This window comes from Ixodes scapularis, unplaced genomic scaffold (assembly GCF_016920785.2).
Source record: "Ixodes scapularis isolate PalLabHiFi unplaced genomic scaffold, ASM1692078v2 PGA_scaffold3__209_contigs__length_174095766, whole genome shotgun sequence".
NCBI classification, from domain to species: domain Eukaryota; kingdom Metazoa; phylum Arthropoda; class Arachnida; order Ixodida; family Ixodidae; genus Ixodes; species Ixodes scapularis.
This window is the reverse complement of record NW_024609868.1, coordinates 101,600,638-101,620,185: the sequence shown is the minus strand read 5'-3', so window position 1 is coordinate 101,620,185 and position 19,548 is coordinate 101,600,638.

The following is a 19,548-nucleotide window of genomic DNA, read 5'->3' as shown; positions in this document are numbered from 1 at the left end:
TCGACGGTGTTCCGTGTGGCTTAAACGCAGGATCTCTTGGGTCAACTGTGCCATAAACGATGACCCTCGGTCTGTGATCAGTACTTCGGGGGCGCCATGGCGGAGGACGATGGACTCGATGAAGAACTTGGCGACTTCGACAGCAGTCCCCGAAGGAAGGGCTTTCGTCTCGGCGTAACGAGTAAGATAATCGGTGGCGACGATTATCCAGCGGTTCCCCATCGTCGACGGTGGAAAAGGACCCAGCAAATCCATTCCAATTTGCTGGAAGGGCTTGGTTGGCGGGGTAATCGGCTGAAGGAGACCTGCTGGCTTTGACGGTGGTTTCTTGCGTCGCTGGCACTCATGGCACGATCGTGTGTAGAGATGGACGGTCTTCGGAAGCTTTGGCCAGTGGTACTTGTCACGAATCCGGGCAAGGGTCCTGCTGTAGCCGAGATGTCCGGCCGTTGGGTCGTCGTGGCACGCTTGAAAAATTTCTTCTCGGAGGCTGGCGGGGACAACCAGTAGCCAGGGGGTTTCGCTGGTTCCGAAATTCTTTCTGAAGAGCACGCCTCGCCGCAGGACAAAGCTCGGTAGGTCCCGAGAAAAGACCCGTGGGACAGAGCCTCCTCGACCTTCGAGGCTGTCGATCACGGAGCTAAGTTCCGCGTCGTCGCGTTGCAGTGCCCTCATGTCGGTAGCGTCAACTGCGCCTAGAAAACGGGCGTCGTCATCGTCGTCCGCGCCGGAGATTGGAGGTTCGACTGGAGCCCTAGACAAACAGTCAGCGTCATTATGCTTGCGGCCGGACTTATGCACAATGGTTACGTCGAATTCCTGCAGTCGAAGGCTCCAGCGGGCGAGGCGTCCGGACGGATCCTTGAGGTTTGCGAGCCAGCAGAGGGCGTGGTGGTCTGTGACCACGCGAAACGGGATCCCGTACAAGTACGGGCGGAACTTGGTTATCGCCCAGACGACAGGAAGACATTCTTTGTCGGTCGTTGAATAATTTTGTTCTGCCTTAGACAGCGCCCGGCTTGCGTAAGCGATTACTCTCTCTGCCCCTTCTTGTCGCTGAACGAGTACCGCACCGAGACCGGTATTGCTGGCGTCCGTGTGGATTTCAGTCTCCGCCGACTGGTCAAAATGTCCGAGGATAGGGGGCGACTGGAGCCTTCGCTTGAGTTCGTCGAACGCTTGCTCTTGCTCCTCTCCCCACTGGAACTGCACGTCGTCTTTCGTCAGATGCGTCAGCGGTGCAGAAATTTGCGCAAAATCACGAACGAAACGTCTGTAATAGGCGCACAGCCCAAGGAATCTTCGAACGGTCTTCTTGTCCGATGGCTTCGGGAACTTGGCGACAGCGGACGTCTTGGCGGGATCAGGGCTTACACCCTGAGCACTCACGACGTGGCCCAAGAATTTGAGCTCACCATAGGCGAACCGACACTTGGAAGGCTTGAGGGTCAGCCCAGCAGCTTTGAAGGCCTGTAGAACGGCTCGCAGTCGTCTCAGGTGCTCGTCGAATTCGCTTGCGAAGACCACAACATCGTCGAGGTAGACGAGACAGCTTTGCCATTTCAAGCCGGCAAGGACGGTGTCCATAACGCGCTGGAAGGTTGCCGGCGCTGTGCACAGCCCGAATGGCATTACTTTAAACTCATACAGTCCGTCCGGCGTGACGAAGGCCGTCTTCTCACGATCTCGTTCGTCGACCTCAATCTGCCAGTACCCGCTCTTCAAGTCCATCGACGAAAAGTATCGGGCGTGGCGTAGTCGGTCCAGGGTGTTGTCGATGCGTGGCAGTGGGTAGACGTCCTTTTTTGTTACGGCGTTCAGTCGGCGATAGTCCACGCAGAACCGAAGAGTCCCGTCTTTCTTTTTCACCAGGACTACCGGTGAAGCCCACGGACTGCTTGAGGGCTGGATAATGTCGTCGTCAAGCATTTCTTGTACCTGCTGCTGGATGGCTTCCCTTTCTTTCACGGAGACCCTGTACGGCGGCCGATGCACAGGGAGTGCGTCGTCATCAGTAATTATCCGATGTTTCGCAACCGTCGTTTGGCGCACTTTCGACGACGTGGAGAAGCACTCACTGAACTCGGCGAGAAGGTCACGAAGTTGTCGTCGTTGTGGGGCTGGGAGGGATGGGTCGATGTCGAGCTCTGAGGACGTGATTGTCTTGTTCTGCTTCGGAGAGGCGTCTTCTGAGATCACGGCGATCGCGGCTGAGTCTTCGATTTCCTCGACGTAGCCCACAGTTGTACCCTTTGTAAGGTGCTGCGACTCTTGCCGGAAATTGGTGACAAGGGCTACTGTACGCCCGTCCTGGAGCTCGGTTACGGCTCTTGCAATGCCAATCCCTCGTCCGAGGAGAAGTTGGACGCTTCCTTCCAGCAGTGCTACACCGCAGGTGGCTCCTTCGGTCCCGACGGGCACAAATACACTCGACAGCGGTGGCAGGTTTACGTGGCTGGCGAGGACTCGCACTGCAGCTAACGTCGGTTTGGTATTTTCCACCGATGGGGCAGGCTTCCGAAGCGTCAGCTTGTTCTCCGCAAGGTCGATGATGGCGCCGTATTCACACAGGAAGTCCATTCCGAGAATGACGTCCCTCGAACAGTCTTGCAGAACGACGAACTTCACAGGGCATGTTACGCCGTGAATCTCGACACGAGCGGTGCATCTCCCGACTGGTGTAATGAGGTGTCCTCCGGCGGTTCTTATTCGTGGTCCATCCCACGGCGTCATGACTTTTCGAAGGCGGCGGGAGAGCCTCCCACTCAAGACTGAGTAGTCTGCTCCGGTGTCCACGAGTGCGGATGCGTCGTGGCCGTCGATGACGACGTTTAGGGTATTGGACACCACTGCAGCGGCGTCGTTTTGGTCTCTGGTGGCGTTCGAGTGGGGGCCTCCCGACGTTCGTGGAGGATCTTGGCGTCGGTCGTCTTCGGCAACTCCACCTCCAGGGGTTGCCGCGCCTAGTTTCCCCGGCGAGGAGCGAGGGGGGACAGGCTTTCACGTCGCGGTCGGTGCATCGGCGAAGCTGGACGTCGCGGTGACGGCGACCGGAACTCTCGGGGGGACGCAGGCTCGGGGGACTGAGGTCGTCGCAGGTACTCGTCGATCTCGATAGGGCGTTCACCATGACGGGGGCGCGGGTCGTTCGGGTGGAACCCGCGTAGCCCGAGTCGTCGGTATGGGCATCGGCGGTAGGTGTGGTCCGCTTCCCCGCAATGGAAGCACAGAGGGCGTCGGTCGGGCGTTCGCCACAGGTCAGTCTTGCGGGGTGCGCGAGGCTCCGGGCAGGCGTACTGGACCTGGTCGTCGTGGCGTCGGTCGTGCTGCGGCGCAGGAGACTGACGTCGGGGCGGCGTGACATAGGTGCGGCGAGGAGGCGGTGGCCGTCGGGCCACTGCGGCGTAGGTCAGGGCGGGCTCTTCGGGTGGTGCTACGCAGGCAGGAGCCTCCGGTTGAATTGCCCGCTGGACTTCTTCGCGCACCACTTCAGCGATCGACAGCTCAGCCGGCTGGTTGGCAGCAGGCAGCAGCTTCCGGAGCTCCTCCCGGACGATGTCGCGGACGATTTCCCGAAGGCCGTCGACACCGGTGGCGTTCAGGTCTAGTCGGCAAGATGCGGCGGTTCGAGGAGCAGGCACGCCGGCGAGTCGATGGTAATGGCTTGCTCGGGCCGACAGCGCTCGCTCGATGTTAGTGGCTTCAGCCACAAAACCGTCGACGGTTGTCGGGGGATGGCGGACAAGGCCCCCAAAAATTTCAGCCTTCACGCCACGCATGAGGACGCGGAGCTTCTTCTCATCGGCTGCCTCCGGATCGGCTCGGGCACATATGCGCATGACATCCTCTACGAAGCTGGTCACGCTTTCGTTGGGGCCCTGCACCCTTGTTTGGAGAAGGTCCTCCGCTCGCTTCCGACGGTGGTGGTTGAGGAACGTTCGCTTCAACTCCGCGGCGCAGGACTCCCACGTAGTGAAGGACGCTTCGTGGTTTTCAAACCAATGCCTCGCAGTTCCTTCAAGCGCGAAGTAGAGATTGTGGAGGTATTGTTCAGTCGTCCATCCGTTGTGGCGGGCTACACGTTCGTAGTGTTGCAGCCAGTCTTCAACGTCCTCGTGGACGTCTCCGTGGAAAGGCGTTGGAGTCCTGGGTGCGATTGGCAGGTACACAACGGCAGAAGCGGCCGGGGTCTGCGCCTGGTTGGCCATCGTCGTCTTCGGCTTGGTCGTGGGTGGCAGAAGTCCGTGTTCCGGGGGTAGACCTCGGATGCGGCGACTTGACCGGGTCTCGATCTGGTCTTCGTCGGGTCCTCCGGAGCTGGGGTTTGGACTTGTACTGCGGGAACTCGGAGGGCTGCGCTGCACGGACATGCGGTACCCCGCACCTCCACCAGAATGTCACGGGTGGTGAGTCGTGACCAATAAACAAGAAATAAACAGAAATAAATAAACGTTTAATGTGGCGAACTTGTGCCAAAAATAAAGAAGGAAACAGAAGAAAGCAGAGCGTCGCGGGCGTCGAAGTCGGCGTGTCAGCAGAATCGAGCGCTGGGGCGAGACTGACTCGACAAGGTCGCGGGCGGCCTCTTATCTAGAGTGCGTCGCTATCTCGAAGATTCGGCGCAAGCGGCTCGAGCGTCGCGTGATCGGGCGAGAATGAACACGCACTTTCTAGAAAACAAAAGCAGGAATAAATGATAGAAGTTACATGCGGTACATGATTAAACGAGAACTTTCTGGAGGTCCGTGACCGAGCGTTGCTTTCTCAGCCCTGGGCGCGGCAATATTTCGTGTTTAGAATATTTTAAAACTGTTTACTGCAAAGTAGACTTGTTACGTTAGCATTGACCGAGAAATTTTTATTTATTATTATTATCATCATCATCATCATCGTCATCATCATCATAATTATCATCATCAGCATCAGCGTTGTCGTCGTCGTCGTCGTCGTCATTATTATTATTATTAATGCTCTTTATTATCATTATTTTTTAATTTATGTAGATATTAGAATTTATTATACTAAGACTCCAGCATACAAGTCTCCGGTAATTGATGGAATACGACTCATTGAAATACGAAGAAATTTCTTTTCTTGAAAGCACACTTCTATTTATACAATTCTTGAATCCGGTTTCATACCTAAGGAGTTATAAATTGGCATTGTCATACCCCTGTTCTTGGGAGGCAACAGAAATAGGGTCGACAACTCTCGCCCAATATCTATTTTGCCATGCCTTGTCCACGGTGTCGGGAAGTACTTTAAGTACATTGTACTTAAAGCACTACTTGAAGTAGGTTTAGGAAACTTGTACTTTGCTTGAAGTACATCCCATGAGTACGTTCTTGTATTTTACTTAAAGTATTTTTTCTGGTACACTTCGAGGAAAATACGATTCCCGACTTCAAATTAAATTTCCCAAATTTGACTTTGTTAAATTTGTATCATAGAATCATGCTTTGTCAACTCCGAAGAAATACTGAGAGCGATATTCTGCTCTCACAAGAAACGTGAGCTGACGACGTATCGCTTCGTTTGTTCTGGGGGCGGTTTTTCCATAGTTTTTTGGACTCCTGCTACTTCTCGGTCGGTCAGCGCAAGCGAGAAGTTTTAAAATATTAGGGGATCAAAATTAATCATAATGTGGCACCTAAAAATAAAACTTTCAAGTCAAAGAAAATAAAAACAGAGGAGAATGTCACAATGCTTTAAGACATTCTCTTTTTTCCTTTTCCTTCTACTTGACAGTTCCATAATTTTTTCGCACCCCAATCTCAGGTGTCATATTATGAATAATTATCACCAGCTCGCTTGCACAATCACTTTTTTTTTGGTTAAAGAGAAGACACTCCTCTATGAGAGGATTGCTTGCAGAAGCTACGGGGCTGCCGACATGTTTTCACCTAGTACATTTAAACCACTTGAGTGCAACAATAACGTGTAAGCGGCGCAAAATTCAGAAGAGGGAATTCTGAATTTTGCTCCATTCATGAAAATAACTACTCTGTGGCAACATGACTTCGTCAAATATTCGCCGCTGTTTTTGAATATAGGTCATGCACCGTTGATTGCCCCTGGGCATGCACACAAGTTAAAAAATCGCTGTATAGAAGAAGGAAAGGGTATCATGAAAGATTGTGTTAAAAAAAATTGTACTTTACTTTGAAAGTACATTGCATATATAGTACTTTACTTCAGGTACATTGCACTCAGTGTACTTACTACCTGAAGTACATCACGTCTCATTTACTTTGTACTTTACGTGAAGTACGTTTTGGATGTATTTACCCAACACTGCTTGTCCAGGTACTAGAGAAATTTATATATAATCTAATGTCTTCAGTCCTTAAAAAAACACGAGATTATGTCTCCGGATTAATACGGTTTTATTGCTGGACGAGGCACGCAACCACTACTGGAATCAGTATCTAAAGAGCTAAATTTTCGCTTCGAACATAACGTGTTTACCTGTGCCTGCTTTCTAGACGTTTCAAAGGCTTTTGATGATAGAGTTAACCACCTCATTTTGCAGCACAAGCTTTCCGCTTTGGGTATTTGGGGCCCCTTCTTTATCACTGCTAAAAAAATTTCTTGTCAACGTTCACAACTAATGGCTTTGGTTGGTGTATATAGCACCAACCTCTCATTAAAAGCCGGCGTTCTACAAGGCTTTATACTTTTACCGCACATATTCAACATCTATGTTAATGATATCTCTAGTGCAGTTACCAACTGTATACTATAACAATACGTCGATGATACCCTTGTACTGAGTCGTCATCTTTCATACCCAAAAGCACTGGAGATGCTTCAACATTCTTGTAATGAGCTCATGAACTGGTTTAGTCAAAATCTTGTTGCTATAAATGTACCTAAAACAAAGCTCGTATGCTTTCACAATCCTTTGAGAGTTGCTTCGCTAAACATTCCACTTTTTCTACACACATCTAATTGTTTCTCGTGCCATTGTGATAAAGTTCTATATTCTGACGCAGTAAAATATCTTGGCATTCTCTTTGACTCTGACCTGTCATGGAATTCGCATCTCACTCAAATCTGTGCTAAACTGAGGAGTGTTTCCTGTTTGCTCCATAACATCAAAACATTCATCCCCCTCGGTTTGCGGAAGCGCATAGCTTATTCATTAGCCTACACCCATTTGCGCTATGGCATAACTGAATTTGGCAAATCCTTGAGATTATGGCACAAAAAAAGTGAACGGTATTTTAAAAGAAATTTTGAGAAACGTGTGCTATTGCATGATTTTTTGTTAGATTTATTTGAAACTTTATGAATGACGAACTTTCGTTCTTTCTTCCTAGAGAGAGTAGTACACTATTACAACTGGAAGCACGAATTTAAATCTAGTTACCCCGTCACGCGGCAATTGCGGAAGGTTTCACTACTTGAAAAAAAGAAAAAAAAAAACTTAAAAAAATGTATTTCACAATATTTTTCTCAACAAAGAAACTATGTGATCATCAACCTAGTTATTGTTTCGTGAGTTTTTATGGCTTCGCTGCGAAACTTTTTTCTCGTCTTACAATTATTGTCCTAATTTATTTGCATGTGACTGGCACACTCAGTCTTCACGCTATAGGAATAACTACTTTAGCTTCTGTGAAATACACGCTTGTGCTCATTTTCTAAAGTTGTCTATTATTCTGCTGGACAAGAACTTTATTATTATTATTATTATTATTATTACAGTTACTAAATCTCGCTTTCCTAACTGGTTTTCCAGAGAGCTAAAAACAGTACTGAAAAGAAAGGACTTCTTACACAGAAAGTTTGAGAAAAGTGGCCTTTTAAAGTGGGAGGTGGAATTCAAGAACTGCAGAAAGCAATGTAATACAATCCTAGATCGCGACCGCCAGGCTCATTGTTGCTCAGTGGAATCAGATCTTGTCAATAACCCGAAGAAATTCTGGAGGTACATTAATTCACGTCCTGGGAGGCATATCGAGTCGAAGATTGTTCTGGATAATCACGAGAGTGATTTGAAGTCCGTGCCTGAGTTGTTCGCTGCGCATTTCAGGTCCGTTTACAGGGATAGTACGCAGCGTTCTGCACTTGCGCTGCCTCACTTAGATGGGTTTGGTGACTTGTTAAGTTGCATTAATGTCGATGAGGAGTGCGTACTATCCTGTATTAAGAAAATGAGAGCAACATTATCAGAAGGGCCCGACGGCATTCCCTCTGCGATTCTCAAAACGTATCACGACATATTCACGCCGGTACTGTGCTCTATATTTAACAGCTCGTTAAGGTTGGGAACCTTTCCTGAAACGTGGAAAGTCGCTGCTGTTGTTCCAGTCTTAAAGTCGGGGAAAAAAGGTGATATTTGTAACTATAGACCTATGTCTCTTCTCTCTCCATTTTCTAAGCTCTTCGAAATGGTCGTCCATAAATTCCTCTCTTTCAAATTTCGAAACTTAGCAATTCCCAATCAGCATGGTTTTATGAGCGGCAGATCAACTACTAATCTTGTTAGCTTTATGTCTGCCGCATCTCGTGTGATATGTAACAGAGGTCAGTTAGACGTTGTTTACTTTGACTTAAGTAAGGCTTTTGACGTAGTCAATTACAATATTCCTCTATCCAAACTTTCCTCATATGGAGTATGTGGTTCAGCACATGACTGGTTGAGGAGCTACTTGTCAGAGAGAGAGGCGTATGTCCGGGTCAACAACATGAACTCTTCGTTATACAGGACCCACTCTGGCGTTCCTTAGGGATCTGTTTTAGGACCCCTTCTGTTTACAATTTTCGTAAATGATGTCATTTTTGCTGTTTTCAATTCTTCAATCCTGCAATATGCTGACGATATAAAAATTTATCGAGAAATAGTCACTGAACATGATTGTGCTAAGCTCCAGGAAGATGCATGTTCTTTCTACCGATGGTGCTCCTAAAACGACCTTTTCTTGAACCCGTTCAAAACCAAAGTCATGACGCTCTCTCGGAAACCTCACAATATCTCTTTCGCATATGATATTCAAGGAGAGACATTGTCTCGCGTAAGTGTGATGAAAGATCTCCGAGTCACGCTTGATTCTGGGTTGCGTTTCTCAGATCAAGTTGGTAGGCTGGTTAACTCGTCATTGCGAATGTTGGGTGTTGCCTCTCGCTTAACCAGGGAGTTCGAAACCCGATGGCTTTTGTCACGTTATACTGTTTGCTATCCAGGTCGCAGTTAGAATATGCCTCAGTTGTTTGGAATGGAATTTCTTAAAGACACTCCTTGCAGATCTAACGTGTGCAAAAAAAGTTTGTTTCTACCTTTAAACATCGCTACATAAAGGAGGATGTTCATTGTTTAACATATGAGTCTGCGTCAGAGCGTGTTGGTTTGCTTAGCTTGCACCGGCGTCGGGAGAACGCGGACTTACTATTTTTGTTTAAAACGCTGCATGGACTCATCCATTCTCCGATCCTGTTATCTGAACTGTGCCTTAAGGTCCCACGTGTGCCCCCTCGTCTTGTCATCTTTTTTATGTTTCTGGAACGTTTAGTCCGGTAAACCCAATTGTGAGAATGACACCGTTTGAATCATTACTCGGAAAAACTTTATATTTTCCACCCTTGCTACAGGATGTTTGTCCTTTCTACTAAAAACTTGCCCGTGCAGGATGAGCATTGCTGAATGGCTCTGTGATGTCTGAATTTCGTCATCTCCACGGCGTGATTTCTGGTTGTGCAATTGATATCCTACGGTCTTGTGTTCCGTGTCTACTATTACTGCCTCGTTTTTATCTCATTCTACGAATTACTCGTGTACTGGCTAGTATTGTGCTTAAAAATGTATATTATTTTCTGAGGAGATGTGTACAATGTATTTTTTTGTTATCCACCAGTGTACCAGCACCAAGACCTCAGGGTTGTTCCTGGGCACTGCATAATAAACATTGATTGATTGATTGAGTGATTATTATTATTACTATTATTATCTATATTGAAAAAGTGTTGCTTACAAATTTATTTTTTCAGACAGTACGAATTGTTACTGTGTCCTGGAAATGCCCGATTTCTATTCATTGTTCAAGCAAACTGTGATACTTCGATATTTTTGGACTAATAACTTTAAGCTTCCAAAAAAGCAGTCCCGCACCCTCAAGCAAACCAAACATTTTAAAACGCCGCGTTATTTTACTAGGTACGGGAGTAGAATAGGAACTTATTATGTGTCAGAGGTTTTCAATTTTCTTCCTGACTCAGTTTTTTTTTTGCTTGATTATAAGACAGAAGTTCTAAAATGCCTCCATTTAGTTATGTCGGACTCAGCGAAGTTTTCTTTCTGTGTTCGAGTGTGTTCTATGATATATAGTTATAAAATATAATTATAAATATTTTCTAATTTATAGGTTCGAATCTGTGTTCGTGTTTGTGTGTGTGTATATGGTGGGAAGGTATGAGTATGGGAATGTAAGCATGTTCCCCGAAGCTTCTAGGTTGTTACTCCGTTCTACAATTTCTCGGGTCCCCTCCCACAAGTCACTGTAGGCTTTGGCGGACCCGGTAAAACCTGCATTTTGAGTGGTCAATAAAATACTAATATTATTATTATTATTTCTGCTGCTCCGGCTTTTTGCATGAGAAAATTAACTAAATTTTGAAAAATATTTGAAAAGTGTTTCTTCTGGCGTGCATTTGCGGGATGGTACTGATCTCTTTCAAATTTTACAATTGCCCTGCCTCCGCACAATTTTTATTCAAACTGTTGTGCTACGTTACTTTTGTACAAATCAATTCAAAAGAGAAAGAAAAATGTCGCTCCTCGTTCGCTTCGTTTTCAAGAGACTTTACAGATTCCTTTCGCCCGAACGAGATATAAACGGTATACACTCGAATCTTACGTGCCTGAACTTCTTAATAGTCTCAGTTCTGAAATTCTACAGGCGAGTGTATTGCGTCAACTGAAGAGAATGCTGAGACTTCATCTGCTCGGATGATGTCCCCTAACGTGTACCTATTTGTTACTATGTGTGTAGTATATAAATAATTACCCCTTCAGTTTTGTACACGCCCAAAGTTTTCAGCTTGTCTACAAAGTGATGTTTGTGTGACAACCTTTGCAATGCTTTTTTCATGAATATTTAGAAAACATTTTTTTTTTGGGGGGTGGGGGGGGGGGGGTGGGGTGGCATTACATAAGCCATTGTTATCTCTGATTGCCCCGCACTCCTTGTATGTTTCCATGAATGTGTCCTGAGTACAAATTATTATTATTATTATTATTATTATTTATTATTATTATTATTATTATTATTAATGTTATTATTTATATTAATTATTAAATCATTATATTATTATTATTGATAGAAGAAGAAGTCCCCGAGAGCAGTCGTTCTTTTCGATTGTTCTTCAAATTTCCATTAGCTATTCGTTATATTTCAAGCTCATCAACAGCCTGCAAGCAATCCGCTGCAAAGGTCAAGTCCTGGTGTTACCACAACTAGGTCACCATCGTCATTCATCGACCGCCTGCTCCGGGCGAGCTTTTGCAGCATAACCGTACCTAACCTCCCTGGCATCCACCACCAGCTTCACGCCACCTTTCTGGGTACGAGGTACTTCTCGAGTGTACTCAACGCCACAGGACAACCTTCGCATCAAGAAGCACGGTATTTATTCCTGTTTCCTTTCGCTATCCTCCCATGTCTTCTCAATCTCCATCAAAGTGTGCTAAATGCCACGAGAAGATTATCAGCGATGGTCGCCATATATCCTGCGCCGACTGCAAAAGGTCACTTCACCTGGGGAAGATGTGCTCCGGCGTTGCGGAAAGCACCTTCAAAACCATGGGTGCTGGTAAAAGGGAGATCTGGCGGTGCCGTCTTTGCCGACAACAGAGTAGTGTGGCTGATTCCCAAAATGAGTCACAATGTGAATCTCCGTCGACTGGTGACCACTTTCGATCACTTGAATCTAAGCTGGAATGTCTTACCTTTCTCAAGTCAAACGTTGAGTCCCTCCTTGATCTACCATCCAAAATCAATCAACTCTTGACCTTAAAGTCTGGTAGTGCAGAACCTCAAATCCACCGTATCGGAGGTTCAGAAGGTGATTGACATTTTGTCCGACAGGTATGGCTCCCTATTAGCGACAGCCACCACCAACTCAACCTCAATAACAGTCTTTAAGAACATTGATAACGGAGCAGTCTGAAGCCATCCATCATCTCCAAGAGGAGCTGAATGACAGCGAACAGTTCAGTTGTCTCTCCAATCTAGAGATAAACGGGCTGCCTCATTCCCCAACCAAAAATGTGACTGTTGTTGTAGGCGAGTTAGCCAGTCAACTTGGCCTTCCTGACTTCCATCCAAGAGACATTCTAACAGCGCACCCTATACCATCTCGACGTGACATCCCTCCGCCTATAATGATTAGCCTTTCTTCGATGACAGCCAGGGATCAATGGCTCACCGCAAGAGGAAAGCTGCGGACTCTTGCAGCCAACGGGTCACTGCCAAAACTGTACGTCAACGAAAACCTGACCCGAAAGAAGAAGGAACTGTTTTGGAGGCTGCGTGAGAGAGCAAAGTCAAGGCTGTACAAATTCACATGGGTCAAGAACGGTAAGCTATTCAGAAAGAAGACAGAATCCTCTCCAGTTGTCCGCATCCATCGGCTGGACGACCTTGAAAAGATTGTTTAGTCTCCTCTTCGCTAAACGGCTCTGTGAACATGGAATGAAAACCACTTAGAATAATGAAAGTACAGCTTTGTCGGTGCTAGGATTTTTCGTCCCCTCGAGGTTTCTTGTACCCAGTGAGTGATAGCGCTCTTGGTCTCTTACATGTGAACATTAGGAGTATACGCAAATATTGGGATCAGTTTATAGCCACTGTGAATGATACAAAGAATTATTCGATATTTTTGTAATAACAGAAATCAATGTCAAAGAGGACTTCTGCAATGAATTCCGGATACCGCGTTATAAGGCGTTCTTTTTCACACGTACAATTGGACGAGGAGGAGGAATTGCTCTATTTGTTAAAGATATCTGGTGTGCTGAAAGACTTGATGTAGATTTTCTTAGTTGCGAGTCACTATCCCTGAATGTATCGAATTCTAATTGGTCATTGATTTTGTTAGCTTTTTACAGGCCTCCGTCAGGTAATCTTTCGAGATTTTTGTACGAACTCCGAGATACGCTTCATAGTTTTCGGTCCATCGATGATATTTGTCTAATAGGGGACTTTAACATTGACACGCTTAAACCCTCCAAGTCTGTTGTTTGTGATTATCTTAACCTATTGGCGCTCTTTGGTATTGAAAATTTAATTCTGGCTCCTACCCGAGAACGTTTAGAAGGTCATCTTGTGGTGTCATGCCTTGATCATATTAATGTACGCGTACCGGATATAATTGCCAAACCATCAGTAATAGAGCAAAAACTTTCTGACCATTACTTCGTGGCATGTCAACTTATACCACAACTCAATGTTAAGTCACCAAAAGAGACAACGAAAATAATTGAAATAATTGATCGAACGCTGTTTGATCAATTATTTCAATTTACTTCAATTTACTCGAGAAAACATTCGGTAACGATGCAACGCAACCTGGTTGAGGAGTTTAATAAATTCTTCGCTAAATTCTCCGGAGTAACCCGAGATGATGCTCTGTTCAGCAGGGACTCTAGACTCAAATGTTTCCTCGGCTTTCCTTCCCCCGATGACGGAGCTTGATGTCAAGACTACGCTTTTCAGTTTCAAATCAAACAAGTCCCCTGGAAAAGATTGCATCAGTGCAGAAGACCTGCAGAGAAATTATGATGTTATAAACCACGCGCTGCTTTATATGTTAAACGGTTTCATTTCTCGTGGAAAAATCCCGGATGATTTAAAGAGTGCCTTAGTAAAGCCTTTGTTCAAGGATGGGGAGCGTAAAAAAATTAACAATTACCGCCCAATTTCAATCTTACCTTGTATAATGCAGATTTTGGAAAAGCATATCCTCAATACTATGACGTCGTACCTTGATAGCTTCGATATCCTATCGTCTTGACAATATGGGTTCGTTAGTGGCCGGGGGACCCAGCCACTTCTGGAAGATTTTGCTGATGAACTGTATCTTGCTTTTGAAAGGCAACAAGTCGCGTGTGCACTTTTTCTGGACGTGGAGAAAGCATTTGACACGGTCAACCATAGCATTCTACTTAAGAAATTGCATAAAATTGGATTCCGCGGCCCATCCCTTTCTCTGCTTCAGAACTTTTTGAGCGGCCGTACACAAGTAGTTTCTATAAACAATAGCCGAAGCTCCAAAGTAAATTTAAAAGCTGAAGTCCCTCAGGGTTCTATTTCGTCGCCTCTTCTTTTCAACGTGCTTGTCAATGATATGTCCAACGCTGTCTCCACACGTAAACTATTCCAATACGCTGACGACACGGTACTGCTCTCGCTCCATCTTGACTATGTTCCAGCAATGACGCTACTCCAAAAAGACACTTGCTGCTTACTTGACTGGTTTAAAAGAAATTTTCTTGAGGTCAAATATCAAAACCTAAACTTGTCTGCTTTCATAATTCGCTAAGAAATATAACATTTGGTCATCCACTTTACATGCATACTTCTGACTGTGCAGACGCCATCTGCTGCCCAGTGTCTTATGCAGATCAGGTTAAGTATTTAGGAATTGAGTTTGATAGTGCTTTGTCATGGAATTTTCATATGTCTTATCTCTCTAAAAAACCTGAGAAAAGTGTCATGCTTACTCTATAATACAAGATCATTAATTCCTAAATCAACCAAAAAGATGATAGCTCAAGCTTCAGCTTACAATGTTTTAAGGTATGGCATAACAATTTTTGGACATGGGTCTGTAATATGGCGCCAAAAAGTGGATTCAGTTTTGAAAGGAATGCTTATGAGTATTGCCTATGGTTCATCGGCAGAAACTGAAGAAGGAAAACTAAAAGCTTTAGGTTTGCCGCTCTTCAATGCTTTATTGGTGAAGACTGTTGTACTGAACTATTTTTGGAACGATGACTATAAAGAACCCAATAGAGTATCTAGATCACTTCATCGGACCGAACGTTACAAAGTGCCTTCTATCACCACGAATTGTGGAAAAAGAGTTCGCAATTACTATGTGCCTTCAATCTTCAATGACCTAGCAAAACCATATACGGTGTGGACTCTAAAAAAACACAAACAAGTGCTCCAAGATTTCAATGGAACAACATAACTATGCGTGAGTGTGTGCGCGTGTGTGTGTGTTTTTTTACATGATTATTTATTGCATCAAAGTGTAGTTATTGATACTATGTGCATGACATTTTTCATCATATTTTATTTCATTCGAGAGTAGATACTGGATGGTGAGCTTGACACTGTTTGTGTTTGGGGGATATTGTGACTATGACCTGTAGGGTGCTGTCCCACAAGCCTTTACTGGCTTTGACAAACCCGTGCCTCGACTTGAGAAATTATCCGCACAAATAAATAAATATATTATTATTATTGATATTATTATTATTATAATTGCATGTAAGTCTACGTTCTCATCCAGTGAAAATTTGTTTAGCGAAATGCAGATGCCTTCATTGCTTTGTTTATTTAAGGAAACATTGGTGCTCCGACACTTTTGGAATGGCAGTTTTAAAAGGCTTCATAAGCCTGCACGCCTTCTTCGTGTTTCTTCTCGCTTTAATGTAGAGAGATGTGTGACTAGACATGGGAAAAGGCTGCGCCGTTTTTATGTTTCAGATGTTTTTAATGCTCTTCCTGAGGATATATACAGTATTACTGGCAAGGCAATGTTAAAAAAAATGGCTTCGTTCAAATATTTTTGGAAGCTAAATTGCGTAGTGCTAATTCTTGCATTTTTTATTTGTTTTTTATTTATTTGTTGTTGTAGTTGTGATTTGTTTTGTTTTGGGGTTGTTTATTGAAAGCTGTCTTGTATGTGTAAATGATTATGGTTATCTTTTGTCGCCTGTCTGACTTGCCCGGTTCAGTCGCACAAGCCTAAAACGGCTTAGACGAACCTGTCACTTGTGTACTGATGCCTGCTGTGACAATAAGCTATTATTATTATTAATATTATTATTATTATTATAAGGGGGTGTGCGAACAAAAATTGGAAACTATCGTCCTATTTCGATTTTACCAATCTTAGGGCAAATGCTTCAAAAACACCTTCTTCAGTCGATGAACGGCTTTATAGATAAACATGACATTATTTCACCCACCCAATATGGTTTCGTGGCTGGGAGAGGCACCCAACCGGCTCTTGACGATTTCTCAGATTACCTATACTCAACGTCTGATAATAATATGTTCGCTTGTGCGCTCTTCCTGGATGTATCTAAGGCCTTCGACAGTGTCAGTCATCAATTACTTCTAAAAAAATTACAACGCTTAGGTTTTCGGGGTTCGTTTTATTCTTTATTAGAGAATTTTCTAACTAATCGTTCTCAATTTGTCTTAACTGGGAAATTCAGAAGCTCTCTCCTTTCTTTAAAAGCGGGGGTACCTCAAGGATCTGTTCTTTCACCTCTACTCTTTAATATCTTTGTCAATGATATGTCTCGCGCTATCAATGGCAGCAAGATCTATCAGTACGCTGATGACACCCTCCTTATTTCGCGTCATATTAATTTGCCTTTTGGAGTCAACATTCTCCAGACGAATGCCACCCATCTAATGGACTGGTTTGCGGATAACCTTCTTGACATCAACAGCTCCAAAACAAAGCTTGTTTGCTGCCGCAATCCCCTTAAAAGACACCAAGCTACTCTCAGGTTTATTCTCCACTCCTCATGCTGCCATCCGTGTAACTGTGACCCGATCAAATCTGTTAACAACGGGAAATACTTGGGTGTTCATTTTGATTTCGACATGTCCTGGAACACTCATATGTCCTACTTATGCGGTAAACTACGAACTATATCTTGTATGCTCTATAACACACGGATGTATATGCCCGTCAATGTTCGGTTTTTATTAGTCCACGCGCTTGCCTGCAGTGTGCTACGGTACGGAATCACAGTGTTTGGTATCTGTTCAGGCCGCTGGCAGGCAAAAGTTAACACTTTATTAAGAGGCACACTGAAGAACATCCTCTACAATACGTCTCTTTCTGCCACTGCCGACATTTTTGAAAGCCTTCAACTGCCGAATTTCCACTCACTTTTTATTGAGACCGTCCTCCTTCGCAATTTTTGGAGCAGTGATTACAAGACACCGCTACATTCGTCCCGCACATTACTCAGCTCTCCTCGATTTGTAGTGCCACGTTGTTGCACCCGGTATGGTAAATGCTCGCGCGAATCTTATGTGCCACGTATCTTCAACGCCCTCCCGGACTATATTTATGATATCACATCACTGAAAACTCTAAAAAAAGAACTCAAGTGTCTTAACCTTGATAGTATTTAGTGCCTGCTCCGTGTGCGTTTATGACGTTCCTGATGGTGTTGGTTGCTATAGCTACCGCAGATTCGAAATGTCGCCTCTTCTTTTTCTATTTTATTTTTTGGTCTTCGTGTATTGTGTTACACTTTATTTGGGACTCGCGTCTGTAAGTGTTAATTCTATTTACGTTGTTACATTCATTTGTACATTGCTTTCGTATGCTGTATATTTTTTTGTAATTAGTACTCTGTGCTAGAATCGGGAAAGGGGGAGGGGGAGGGTTGAAAGGGGGTTGGGGCGGGGAAGGGGGGTGGGGAAAGTTTTATTATCTTTCAGTTCTTATTTTGAAGGCAATGCGTTTACCTTATCACTTAAGTGCACATTTCTAATTTTTTTTTTTTTTTTTAGGGTGTCCTCCCACAAGCCCTTTACTGGCTTTGATGTGCCCGCAAACATATATGTCTTTAATAGTCCCACTGAGTCAATAAAATGTATGTATGTATGTATGTATTATTATTATTAATATTATGCGAGATGCCTGGGTGACGAAACCCCGCTTTCGAGGGGTGACCCCCTTTCTCCTTAGCAAGCGGGTGTGCTGTGTCGACGCAAGGTATACGAAGTCGCGATGCTAATTGGGCGGTTGTCGATTAAGAAAAATTCAACAGTGCGTGGACCAAACATGTGTGAAATATGTAAAGACTTCGGAGTACTGTTAGTGTTTCAAACCGCAATAAAATCGAGTAGTACGTCATTTGAGGCGATCATCGAATGTTCATAAAATGTGTATAATCCTATTAAAACAATCCGGCCTTCTAGCAGCGCCTGATCTATTAGATTTCCAGTATTAATAATGTAAAATTACTTGATGGCTAAAAGTTGAGCAAATAAAATCACATCTTGGCGAAGGGTAGTACGGTAGGTGCAGTGGCGTGGGGTGGCGCAAACGGCGGAACAATCACATCACTGTACTGACTTGATAAAAAAAAAGTGTTCGTCTATGACACGAATGCCAGGGCGACGTGCAGTGTTGTCGACATTATTCATCATAAAGATCAGGAGACATATTTCATCACACATGCCGCTTTAATTATAATGTTCTCTACTATAAATATGACCATACAGATAGAACAAAGGAATGAATGTCTTCCGGTGGCAACCTAATGACCACTTTATCTTTATTTTTTACAATTGAAAGCGGTACTGCCTTCGAAGGAAGAACTTTGGATTTCTAAACAATTTCGCGCGATTCACTGTGACATTTCTACTGTTTCATATAATTATCTTGGAATATCACTTGTGGTTGACTCTCACAGCACGTATCTGAGGATTTATTGTCAGCTTATGTATTGCAGGCTCACAATTTTTCTACGCGTCAATTTATATCCACTTTTCGCCTGGTGAAATGTTGTCACAAAAAAAAAAAATGATTTGAATAATTTAGAACGAAAAGTAAAGTTTAATGATCTGAAATTGTGCCCAGAAACTTAGAGGTAGGTGCCACGCGCCTTGCGTCGGCGACGGAAGGGTGATTGACGCGAAGTGGCGCGTAACCAGTACCTAAATGCACACGTCGCGTTCAGTAATGTTCTGAACAAAGATATTTGATAAGAGCAGAGGATGGGCTGGGATTTATTATAAGAGTAAACAATTAATAAAATAGGTATCTTGTCCGAGCGGAACTCGTATCCTTTTTCACTGCGTCAAAGTCTGCGCCTGGTTCGGAAACGTTTTTAGACGGACCAAGTGCCTAACTGCAGCGACGAAATATAATTTAATGTCGCCAAGCCGGTGCTTTTGCAAATAGTGGGCTTTAGCCCATTTCAAAGAATGTGATATCAAGACGAATATTTTGATACGTTCATAACCCCCCAATATTTTTCTTTGCTGCTTGTGTGTGGAGCGCTTGCAAATGTTTTTAACAGAAATATTTAGTACGTGGATAAATGTTACTTTAGACATGTAAATGCTACTTCCAAAAAAAAAAATCACTCATTATCGCACCTTAATACTCCAAATCCTTAAGTAGATATATAATTCTTACAATCACACAACATTACTAATGTTTAGATAAAAAGTACCAATAATAAGCATTTCTATAATCATAATATTAATAATTACAAAAAAAATAATTTCGGAAATTTCTATCCGGAATAAATGCACGAGATTCGTAAATTGCCAG